We start from the raw sequence: 12,435 nt of genomic DNA, 5'->3' as shown, positions 1-12,435 counted from the left end.
CTTTCATGAGCTACAGCTCACTTCATCAGATGCACACTGATGAGCTGTAGCTCACGAAAGCTTATGTTCAAATAAATTGGTTAGTCTCTAAGGTGCCACAAGTACTCCTTTTCTCTTTGCGAAAACTTCTAGTATGTTCAGCACAAAAGATAGCCCTTATAGGGTCTGATCCCATTCCAGTTCATAGCATAGCAGAGCTCCCACTGACTACAATGGGAGCAGGTCTGGGTCTCATGATGAATATCCACCCTTTGTTAGACCTCTTCTTGAGGGGTGACATATCCTGTGACATAGTGGAATAAAGAAACAAATACATTATTGTAATTCTTCTTACATTTATGGTCTTTTAAAATTCTACTGAGGAGGTCCAAAAATGCTATGCCCACATGACATTTTACTACAGGAAGTAAGATATCTTCCCCAGTTCACTGGCTTTGGAGCCATATCCAAGCCAAAATTACTGTCCTGGTTTTCAAAACTCTGCATATACCACCTCCTTCCCCCACCTCACTGACCTATTATTATTCACCTGTTCCACCTTCCTATTTACCCATTCCTCCCTGCCTATTTTGAGGTTTCATAGTGAGAGATTTGTTTCCCTTGCTCTGCCTCATTATAAGAAATTTCTTCATTCCTTTGAAGCCACCTTGCCACTTGATTTCCTCTTATTTCACCTGATAGCCGTAGGTTAAGTCTGACACTAAATACTTTTCACTTTTCATTCCCTTCATTATTGCTTCCTTCAACCTGCACCCCAGGTCATTGTAACTAGGTTAAAATAATATTTGTTTATATTTGTATTACTTTTAAATGTTAGATTTAGGTTTTTTTTTCCAAATACAGATTGTAACATTTTCAGGATATTGATTGTGTGTACTGTATTTTTTAAAGCATAATGCAAATTTATGGAAATAGGTTAACAACAACACCTCACTTTATTTCTGTATATCATTTTCTCTTCTCTTTCTTTCTTTATCCAACTTGGTAAAATATAATCTTTCTTCCATCTCTTTCATTAAATCATTTTGTGATTGAATAAAAAAATCCAGTAAAAAATAAATTGAATTATGTTCCAAACACAAACCACCTTGTGGCCCCCATACCTTAACCTATTCTTATTGAAACATTTGCAAGTAGTTTCAGCAATGCAGGATGACTCATTTCAGACTGTAAGCCAGTCTCTCATCTGCTGCGAGGTCAGTGTTGCTGAGATCCAAACACTAAAGCCTCATCAAAAATTAAAATCATGTCTCAAATGGGAACTGAAATACAGGGCAGAGAGGGTCAGTGAAGCAGAGAGTATGGTTCACTGAACTGCTGTTTGCAAATGTGGCAAGAAAATCATTAATTTCCATTTAAAATATTTAGTAGTCCCTACGGAGATGTGAGATTGACTGGGGAGATGTATTTCAGAGTAACAGCCGTGTTAGTCTGTATTCGCAAAAAGAAAAGGAGTACTTGTGGCACCTTAGAGACTAACCAATTTATTTGAGCATAAGCTTTCGTGAGCTACAGCTCACTTCATCGGATGCATACTGTGGAAAGCGTAGAAGATCATTTATACACACACAGCATGAAAAAATACCTCCCCCCACCCCACTCTCCTTCTGGCAATAGCTTATCTAAAGTGACCACACTCCTTACAATGTGTATGATAATCAAGGTGGGCCATTTCCAGCACAAATCCAGGGTTTAACAAGAACGGCTGGGGGGGGGAGGGGTTAGGAGAAATAGGTTACCTTGCATAATGACTTAGCCACTCCCAGTCTTTATTCAAGCCTAATTTAATTGTATCCAATTTGCAAATGAATTCCAATTCAACAGTTTCTCGCTGGAGTCTGGATTTGAAGTTTTTTTGTTGAAGAATTGCAACTTTCATGTCTGTAATCATGGCAGAGGGGCATTGCTGGCACATGATGCCATGTACATTGGTCAAACTGGACAGTCTCTACGTAAAAGAATAAATGGACACAAATCAGATGTCAAGAATTATAACATTCATAAACCAGTCAGAGAACACTTCAATCTCTCTGGTCACGCAATTACAGACATGAAAGTTGCAATTCTTCAACAAAAATCTTCAAATCCAGACTCCAGCCAGAAACTGTTGAATTGGAATTCATTTGCAAATTGGATACAATTAAATTAGGCTTGAATAAAGACTGGGAGTGGCTAAGTCATTATGCAAGGTAACCTATTTCTCCTTGTTTTTTCCTAACCCCCGCGCCCCCCCCACCAGCCGTTCTTGTTAAACCCTGTATTTGTGCTGGAAATGGCCCACCTTGATTATCATACACATTGTAAGGAGAGTGGTCACTTTAGATAAGCTATTGCCAGCAGGAGAGTGGGGTGTGGGGAGGTATTTTTTCATGCTTTGTGTGTATAAAAGATCTTCTACACTTTCCACAGTATGCATCCAATGAAGTGAGCTGTAGCTCATGAAAGCTTATGCTCAAATAAATTGGTTAGTCTCTAAGGTGCCACAAGTACTCCTTTTCTTTTTGGGGAGATGTAGTAGCCCTGAAGTTCCCTCTGTGTAGAGTCAGATTTATTTTAAACCTTGACTGGTAAAAATCCACATTGATGGGAAAATACGGTGAGAGGAAACATGTTGGTGTTCCAGAGAAACATTATACATCACATACCCCTTGGGTATTAAGCACTATATTTTCTTCAGAGGTTAAACCATAAACACTTTCCATCCAAAATAGGATTTTTCTAATTTATTTATTTTTCTGTTCAGTAGCACTATTTCATTACCAATTTTACATAACTCTGTTAATTACGCTTGTGTGCTGAAATTAAATCAATATGTAACTAATTGCTAAAACTTTCCATTCACCTCTAGGTTAATGCTTTTAAAAAAAAAAACCAACCCTGAAAAATGGTGTTTTTTTTTTTTTTTAAACTGAAACAAAAATAGTTACTGTCACACTGTCTGGAGTGGCTCAGACATGTGAATACCCACCTCAAGGCAGACTGTCTCAAAACAGGACAGACACCCCAAATTGGTGGTGTGTTCCATAATTAGATTTCACCAAACCAGAAACAAATGTGAACTCCTGGAAATCTCTACCAGTCTTATCATGGAGTCAGACAGTCCCCTTAAACTCTCCAGTCTATCTTTCCACCCAGACAAACTGAATTTTGTGATAAAAGATCACTTCAGCCAAAAATAACACCAAATCAGGTTATCTGACACCAGTCACTTACCCCAGATCAATTGGTACTCCAGATTTTACACCAAAGACAATACTGGTAGCCAATTCTATAGTAAACTCACTAAAGGTTTATTAGCTAAAAAGAGAAAATGAGAGTTATTGAGAGGTTAAAGCAGGTAAAATATATGTACTGGTGTGTCAGAGTTTGAAGTTCCAAATGGTGGCAGTGACGTAATAAACTGCCAGTTTCCCCATGTCTTTTCAGGGGAAAAGATTCTCTGTTTGTATCTGATACACTTCCCTGTAAGAGTCCAAAATCTCTGGAGATGAAGGATCTTTCTTTGAAACCATATTTATAGCTTCTTCTGACAAAAAACAAGCTGACTGTGTCTCTACCCACATGGGCTTTTCCTTTGATGACAGTGAGTGAGGAATGCACTTTAAGTCTTTAACCTCTGGTCATCCCAAACAATAGCCACTTGCTTTGAAATTAGCAGGGTTTTTTTGGTTAAAGTCCTTCATTGGCATTCCACAAGGCTTCTTTGATGGGTTATTTAGTCAGAGGGGTATAAACAATATAAATGTTTGCTGTTGCATTATAACAGGATACAGATAAGTGAAAACAATGCAAGTTAACGTCCCATTCCTTTTATGAAGTCTAAACACCAAATGCACTCTTCTACCTTCAACAATCACTTTGATCTATAATACACAAGTGAATTGGCCTGATTACACTCTGGCATGACCTGGTCTGCCAGCATCACAGTTAGTTAACTAATAAATGTACAAAGCACATGGGTAAAATAACCTTGTTTTTTGAACATTATATAATGGGCGGAGGGGAGACTGGAATAATTTGTCACTCCAGTATGATTTTTATATTATATTTGTTTTCCTTTTTCTGTACAGCAAATAATCTGTATACTTTATTTTGTGCACCTAGATTTTCTGCCCCATGTTACTCAATAAAAGAACTGAAAAAACACTGAAAATAACGTAGAATTCTCTATTACTTATCAAGGCATAGTATTAGATACACTACAGTCAGTGGTTATATTAAATTTTCTGTTTCAGAGTAGCAGCCGTGTTAGTCTGTATTCGCAAAAAGAAAAGGAGTACTAGTGGCACCTTAGAGACTAGCCAATTTATTTGAGCATAAGCTTTCGTGAGCTACAGCTATGCATCCGATGAAGTGAGCTGTAGCTCCTGAAAGCTTATACTCAAATAAATTGGTTAGTCTCTAAGGTGCCACTAGTACTCCATTAAATGTACTGTATTTTTCTTGCTCACTAAATGGAGAGCTGATGGAAAAAAGGGGGCAAATTTTCATGAAAATTTTTACCCACACAATTTCCATTTTTCAGTCAGCTCTCCCAATTATCATGCAAGAAAAAGCTTTCTTTTCTCATTCATGTTTAAAAAATGTCAAGCAATTCTATAGCTGGTCAAAAGCCTGAGGTTACATTTTTCAAAAACAACAACCACCTGCAAAAATGTCAGACTACTTTTTGGTCAAAGTTTGAAAATTTGCCACAAAATTCATCAAAAAAAGTCAAAATTGTTAAACAAAAAATCAACTCTAACAAACATAGAACTGTGCCTAGAGATTTTTAAAAGGTTATGAAGGATGGAATTCACTCCTAGACACACAGTTGCTGAGGAAGGGAAATTCCTCAAATTACATCAGCTTTTCCTTTATATTGTTTGCTTTCTTATTTATCATGTGGCATCATAGTACTCATATTACCTCAATTTCAACTTCTTTATAAATACAACTGAAAAAGACCTTGAACTGGTGACAGAGAAAGTATCATTATACTCTAGGGCAGTTTCTTAATACTGTTTACCATATATATTAAACACACTGGAAATTTTCAGGATTCTGGTTTCTTTGTGTTTTCTGTGTTAACAGTAAAAAGAGATGTAAGAGCAGATGTCTGTGTGCTACCCACTACCTTCAAAGCAGATTGAATCTTTCATTATCACCATTTACAGGCTATTGTGTTCAGGCAGTTCCTATGTAATTTCCTCAATCACACTGCAAACTATGCTTTATCACAGATTTGTGTGGGTGGAAATGTAATTAAATAAATCTTGATACTTGCACCCTTCTGTTTTATCAGTATAAAATTTTATTAAAAGTATGGTAAAATGGGAGTTGGTAATTCTTCTGATGATCACAAAACTAACCCAACAACTTGTCAGTTTTCAGAGTAACAGCCATGTTAGTCTGTATTCGGAAAAAGAAAAGGAGTACTTGTGGCACCTTAGAGACTAACCAATTTATTTGAGCATAAGCTTTCGTGAGTTACAGCTCACTTCATCGGATGCATAAAGTGGAAAATACAGTGAGGATGTTTTTATACACACAGACCGTGAAAAAATGGGTGTTTATCACTACAAAAGGCTTTCTCTCCCCCCACCCCACTCTCCTGCTAGTAATAGCTTATTTAAAGCGATCACTCTCCTTACAATGTGTATGATAATCAAGTTGGGCCATTTGCAGCACAAATCCAGGGTTTAACAAGAACGTCTGAGGAACAGTGTGTGTGGGGGGGGTGGAATAAACAAGGGGAAATAGGTTACTTTTTATGAAGACTCAACCTGTCCCAGTCTCTATTCAAGCCTAAATTAATTGTATCCAATTTGCAAATTCATTCCAATTCAGCAGTCTCTCATTGGAATCTGTTTGTTTCTGAAGTTTTTCTGTGTAATATCGCAACTTTCATGTCTGTAATCGTGTGACCAGAGAGATTGAAGTGTTCTCCGACTGGTTTATGAATGTTATAATTCTTGACATCTGATTTGTGTCCATTTATTCTTTTACGTAGAGACTGTCCAGTTTAACCAATGTACATGGCAGAGGGGCATTGCTGGCACATGATGGCATAGATCACACTGGTAGATGTGCAGGTGAACGAGCCTCTGATAGTGCGGCTGATGTGATTAGGCCCTATGATGGAGTCCCCTGAATAGATATGTGGACACAGTTGGCAATGGGCTTTGTTGCAAGGATACGTTCCTGGGTTAGTGGTTCTGTTGTGTGGTGTGTGGCTGCTGGTGAGTATTTGCTTCAAGTTGGGGGGCTGTTTGTAAGCAAGGACTGGCCTGTCTCCAAAGATAGGTGAGAGTGATGGGTCATCCTTCAGGATAGGTTGTAGATCCTTGATAATGCCTTGGAGAGGTTTTAGTTGGGGGCTGAAGGTGATGGCTCGTGGCGTTCTGTTATTTTCTTCGTTGGGCCTGTCCTGTAGTAGGTGAGAATAGTTGCAGTGGCAGAGTTCAGCTCAGCAGCACAGGCACTCTGAGCCCAACTGTCATAGTGTTCAGGAAGAAAAGATTTTAGCAAATAAAAGTCAGTGTCTTCAGCCCAAAGCTGTGATAGATGATTCCTGACTTTTTTTTTAGAAGGTTGACTGTGCCGTATGTATAGCTGCATTATCAAGGATAAACAGATACATAAAGTATTCAGTGGCTTGTGCCTTAGTAGGGGTTTTCTAATAATATGTGGCTCATCAAACCTCTCATATAGACAGTGTACAATATATTTACGTCTAGAATAGATATTATGCCACTGAGAGACCTGCAACACTTTCAATGGCATAATACCTAGTTTAGTGATGAATATATTTTATACTGTGTATTGTACATTGAGAGTGACTTGAAATTTACATAGCACAGTGTCAAGGTTCCTTCCCCACTCTGAACTCTAGGGTACAGATGTGGGGACCTGCATGAAAGACCCTCTAAGCTTATTCTTACCAGCTTAGGTTAAAAACTTCCTCAAGGTACAAACTTTGCCTTGTCCTTGAACCCTATGCTGGCACCACCAAGCATGTTAAATAAAGAACAGGGAAAGAGCCCACTTGGAGACGTCTTCCCCCCAAGCCCTACACCCCCTTTCCTTGGGAAGGCTTGATAAAAATCCTCACCAATTTGCATAGGTGAACACAGACCCAAACCCTTGGATCTTAAGAACAATGAAAATGCAGTCAGGATCTTAAAAGAAGAATTTTAATTAAAGAAAAAGTAAAAGAATCACCTCTGTAAAATCAGGATGGTAAATACCTTACAGGGTAATCAGATTCAAAACACAGAGAATCCCTCTTGGCAAAACCTTAAGTTACAAAAAGACACAAAACCAGGAATATACATTCCATTCAGCACAGCTTATTTACCAGCCATTTAAACAAAAGGAAATCTAACGCATTTCTAGCTAGATTACTTACTAACAAGTCCTAATACTCCATTCCTGATCTGTTACCAGCAAAAGCATCACACAGACAGACAGACCCTTTGTTTCCCCCCACCCCTCCAGCTTTGAAAGTATCTTGTCTCCTCATTGGTCAGTTTGGTCAGGTGCCAACGAGGTTATCTTAGCTTCTTAACGCTTCACAGGTGAAGGGGTTTTGCCTCTGGCCAGGAGGGATTTTATAGTTCTGTATACAGAAAGGTGGTTACCCTTACCTTTATATTTATGACACACAGCATCTGTACTATGTTATTCTACAAAGCTCTCTATTATTATGTTAGTTCCTCTTCTTTATAAGCACCAAAGTCCCTCCAGTTGTATTTAACACTGTAATTGCACTTAGCTGTACCTTTTTGACCCATCTTTAGTAAATAAAAACACTTAGCTCTTCTATAGCATTTTTCATCAGCAGATCTCAATGTGAAGGTAAGTATCATTATCCAGATAGGGAAAATGAGGGACAGAAGGAAAAAGTACCAGGGAAAAACATCATCTTATTACTAAATGGATTGACACTAAACATGATAACATTAAATAAAATGTCCCTGCCTGCTTCCGAGCTGTGCAAACTCTAAATCTCTTTTTTTTAAAAAAGTGTACCAGGTCTCTGCTCTTCAAGATTTTTTTTTTTTTTTTTAATTTTCCTACTCAGGCCACCAGATGTGCTTCCCCACTGCATATCATCTACTTTCCCTGAACATGATCAGTAGAGCTCATTGACATAAGGAGAATGTGGGTCAAATTTGTAAGCTCTATAAATAGAGGTTACATGTTTATCTAAGGGCAGGTTTTGGACCCTAGTTACTTTCATCATATAGGCACAGCTCCCCAAAGCTAGGTAGGTGCCATAGTCATTTTCAGGATGCAGGGGTTAAGTCTTGGTATGAGAGAGGAAGGAAGTGGAAGGCCACAGCTCCTCAAATCCAGTACTAAATGCTGAAAAACCCATTAAACCATGATTATGCTGCAAAAATGGTGTGTTCCCCATGTAGGACAGTGGAGCCTTGGCAGCCTGTGCACCAAATAGCAGAAGATTACAATGCAACACAGCTGAACAATCTTCCTGTGCCAGGAACCTCTAACCAACAACAAGACTGGTCATCTAGTCATATTAGCATAACAGCTCAGAAGTATGCTCTACTGCCACTAGCCAAGGTAGCTCATGTTCCCCTAGTCCACATCGCTGGTATGCTTACAGAGCCCTGATATAACATTATTCCTAAATACTCCCTGGCTAGAACTAGAAATCGCTTTATTTTCTCCAATAAAAGCGGTGTCCAGCTTTCATGCTACAGAAGCCCAAGCAAACCTCACACGTTTTTTGCTCCCTTGAGGGAAGAGGGATGTCACCCCTGAAACAAAGGGAGTTTTTATTGAATCTGTCCTCAGGGTATTTTGGGGGGACGTAATAAAGCCATAAATTGAAGCTAAAACTACAGCAGCTGATGTTTTTCAAACCATGTTCATGCTGACATTTGAAAATGTTTTTTTTCCAGCAAAACAGCTTCTCATACTGCAAAGTCATCAGCACTATATTACACTAACCAGCTGTGACTATTGTATAAAGGCAATTAACATAGTGAACATTGGGCAGGTACTTTTCCTGTTATTTTTTAAGTACAATTAAAACATTCAATGGAGCCATTCCAATGTACAGCTGCTGAGGCTCTGGCCCTATGGCTCAAATTGAAGTCAATAGGGTTGTATAAGTATAAATCAGGGTAGAATGTGGCCCTAAATATTTGACCAACTATTGTACTATGTGAGGGGTTTTACTGGTCTCACACTGGTAAAGAGGGGTTCACAAGGGCCTGCAGATGCAATCAGCCCCACACTCCTATACCTGTAGCAGAAATCAGGTGTGGAGAAGGGAATTAAAGTGAAAAGACATAGGATAGTTAGGAGCTAGCTGGGAAGTAAAGTAGAGCTCTGCTTTTCCATCTCTGAGAGGAATCTGGCTGAGAAGGCTTGCCAGTTGGAGGAGTTTCCTAGTGGATGAGATGCCTGGGCCCTTAGAGACTTATCAAAGGGCGGGTTGTTTGAAGACAGCCCTGACTAGATGTGTGGGGTCCTACTGAAGACTTGTTGGATGACCCTATTTTGAGTTCTTTGTTTTCTCATAGTTTTATACTTTTAATACTCTTGAAGTGGTGAGACTGAAGAGTGTTTTAGGTGAAGGACTAAAGCACTTTGTGAGTGGTGGTAGCTGACCACTGGAGACTCTGAGGCAGTGTGAGTAGTGCCCTGATGGGCCATGGATGAGTCCAGTGGAGGCCAATCCAGTCGCACAGTACTAATGAGACCAATGATCTGGAGTTCTGTGTGTTTAAGTATCCTGGAAATAGTTCTTGTGGATAAATACCAATTGAAGTAAATTTGGTTGTATGCAGGAGAGAGCCCAACCTGTCATAGACTAACAGGTCATAGATTAACTAGTGAAAAATTATAATCATCTTGAGACCAATAAGGAAAAGAAGCCCAGCTATAAAGTAAGAAGAACAGAGATGGGAGGAGGTAGAAAGGCCTGGGATAGTGAAGGTGCAACAACTCCATGCCAGGCAGACTCTAAGAAACTGGCAGAGACAAAGGTTTTAGGTTAAGTTGATGGACTAAGCTAATTTTAGATTAATAGAGGAAGGCCAGTGATGAAAAAGATGGGACTCCTAGAAAGACTGAAGGTGACCACTTTGCTTTGCATCCTGGAATAGACGGACCTAGTGTCAGGGTTCCCCCCCCCCCACTCTGAACTCTGGGGTACAGATATGGGGACCCACATGAAAGACCCCCTAAGCTTATTTCTAGCAGCTTAGATTAAAACTTCCCCAAGGCACAAATCCTTTCCTTGTCCTTGGATGTTATTGCTGTCACCACCAAGTGATTTTGACAAAAAATCCAGGAAAAAGGGCCACTTTGAGTCCCTGTTTCCCCCAAAATATTTCCCCAAGCCCCTTCACCCCCTTTCCTGGGGAGGACTGAGAATAATATACTAACCAGTTGGTTACAAAGTGAGCACAGACCAAACCCCTGGGTTTTTAGGACACTGAAAATCAGTCAGGTTCTTAAAAGAAGAATTTTATTTAAAAAAAAAAGTAAAAGAATCACACCTGCGAAATCAGGATGAAAGGTAACTTTACAGGGTAAATAAAAAGATTTAAAACACAGAGGATTCCCCTCTAGGCTTAGCTTCAAAGTTACAAAAAACAGGAATAAAACTCCCTCTTAGCATAGGGAAAATTCACAAGCTAAAACAAAAGATAATCTAACACATTTCCTTGCCTCTACTTACAATTTCTTTAATTTTAGATGTATCATTTCAGGTATCTTTTCAAGAGATGGTTTACCTGCTTCGTGTCTCTCTCTCTCTCTCTATCCAGAGAGAGAACAAACAGAGAGCCAAAACAAAAACCTCACTCCTCCTCCCCATATTTGAAAGTATCTTCTTTCCTTATTGGTCCTTTTGGTCAGGTGCCAGCCAGGTTATTTGAGCTTTTTAACCCCTTACAGGTAAAGTGATTCTGTACCTCTGTCCAGGAGGGATTTTATGTTACTGCATACATAAAGGTTGTTATCCTTCCCTTTATATTTATGGCACCTAGAGTGAATAAATATTTAATAAAAGTTTTATATTTTCCCCACGTCCATAACTATCTGACTTAGTGATCATAATTTCACTTAGCACACCCCAAACTGAAGTTTGATGCTGATGTCAGTCATTGGTTCATACAGTAATGGTGGGAAATAGGAGTAAGTACTCTGTTGGTAATAGGATGACTATTTCTAATAATCCACATCTCAATATGGGTCCATTTTTTTTAGTAATCTTGGAGCACATAGGACCCCATTGTGCGAGGTGCTGTTCAGTAAAGATGGTCTTTGCCCTAGAGAGTTTACAGTCTAGGTAGCTTCACCTGTCTTTATGTAGGAGAGCGCAATTGTCCCCATAATCAGTTTTGCCTTCTAAGCTAAATCCACTGGTGGATTAGGCACTGGGCCAACAGGACGCATGCCCGGGGGCCCCAGCCAGTTGGGGAGGCCCTGGAAAAATGGGTGCCCCCATGCCTCAACCCACTCCACCTGCCCAGCGCTTCTACTGGGGAGCAGGGACAAGGCACGGGGGCTTACCCTGCTCATCGGCAGGAGCACCAGGTGGAGCGGGGCAAGCCCCCGTGCCTTGACTCCGCTCCCCAGCAGGAGTGTTGGGGTAGGGGTTGGAGGGGGGACTGCAAGGGGGACTTGCTCTGGCCCAGGGCCTCACAGAACCATAATCCATCCTACCATGAACTTAAAAGTTCAAATTCCTATGATTATATTGGGAATAACACCATAGCTTCAAGTCACCTACAGTAATTAACTCCAATTATGAAAAAGCAAGAGGAGAAAAAATATAGCAGCTTGGGTGTGACAGAATAGAGGGGGAAATGATAGAGGGATGATAATATAACCTGTTCTCTTTTACATCACAGTATACATTTCATTACTCACTTTAGGGGCCCTTTTACTCTGCCAGAATGGGGTAAAGAAACCATGGTACAAACATAGAATTGTAGGACTGGAAGGGACCTTGAGAGATCAACATGAATCAACAATTCTTTCCCCCCCTAAATATATTGGGCTTATCTTTGCATTGAAACAAATGTAAATTGGACTGCTAAATGTGCCTTTTCTAAATAAACATTAATGATAAGACAGATCTTTTTTTTTTCTCATTTGTTTTCACAAGCAATATTTATCCCCTTTAGCTTTTTATATTAAGAAAACAAGATGGCATTTGAATAGACCTTAGTATAATCTGAAACATGCCAGATATTTTACTTTTCTCACTATAAATTCATCAGTACCACATGATGATTTACCCAAATGCTAGTAACACAAATATTTCTAATATACTTGGCTATGTTCATGTATAATTCAATCACAGAGGATCCATAGCCACAGGATATGACTATTGAAATGAGTACATTTAGTCTCTGTTCTGGGTAGTACCTCTGTACTGAAATCTAACTAAATGAAAAAGTTGAAAGT

At 39.4% G+C, this 12,435-nt stretch overlaps 1 long non-coding RNA gene across 1 annotated transcript in view; it reads right to left on the bottom strand.

The window, feature by feature from the left end:
- Window positions 1-12,435, bottom strand: part of LOC140912057 (uncharacterized) — a 28,534-nt gene that overhangs the window by 1,388 nt on the left and 14,711 nt on the right. Inside the window, exon 2 of the long non-coding RNA XR_012159213.1 lies at window positions 3,214-3,297. This is a non-coding gene — a long non-coding RNA (uncharacterized lncRNA). The remainder of the gene's footprint in view (window positions 1-3,213; window positions 3,298-12,435) is intronic.

This window comes from Lepidochelys kempii, chromosome 5 (genome assembly GCF_965140265.1).
Source record: "Lepidochelys kempii isolate rLepKem1 chromosome 5, rLepKem1.hap2, whole genome shotgun sequence".
NCBI lineage: Eukaryota > Metazoa > Chordata > Testudines > Cheloniidae > Lepidochelys > Lepidochelys kempii.
The sequence above is the reverse complement of the archived record's forward strand: the minus strand, read 5'-3'. Positions and strand labels throughout refer to the sequence as shown.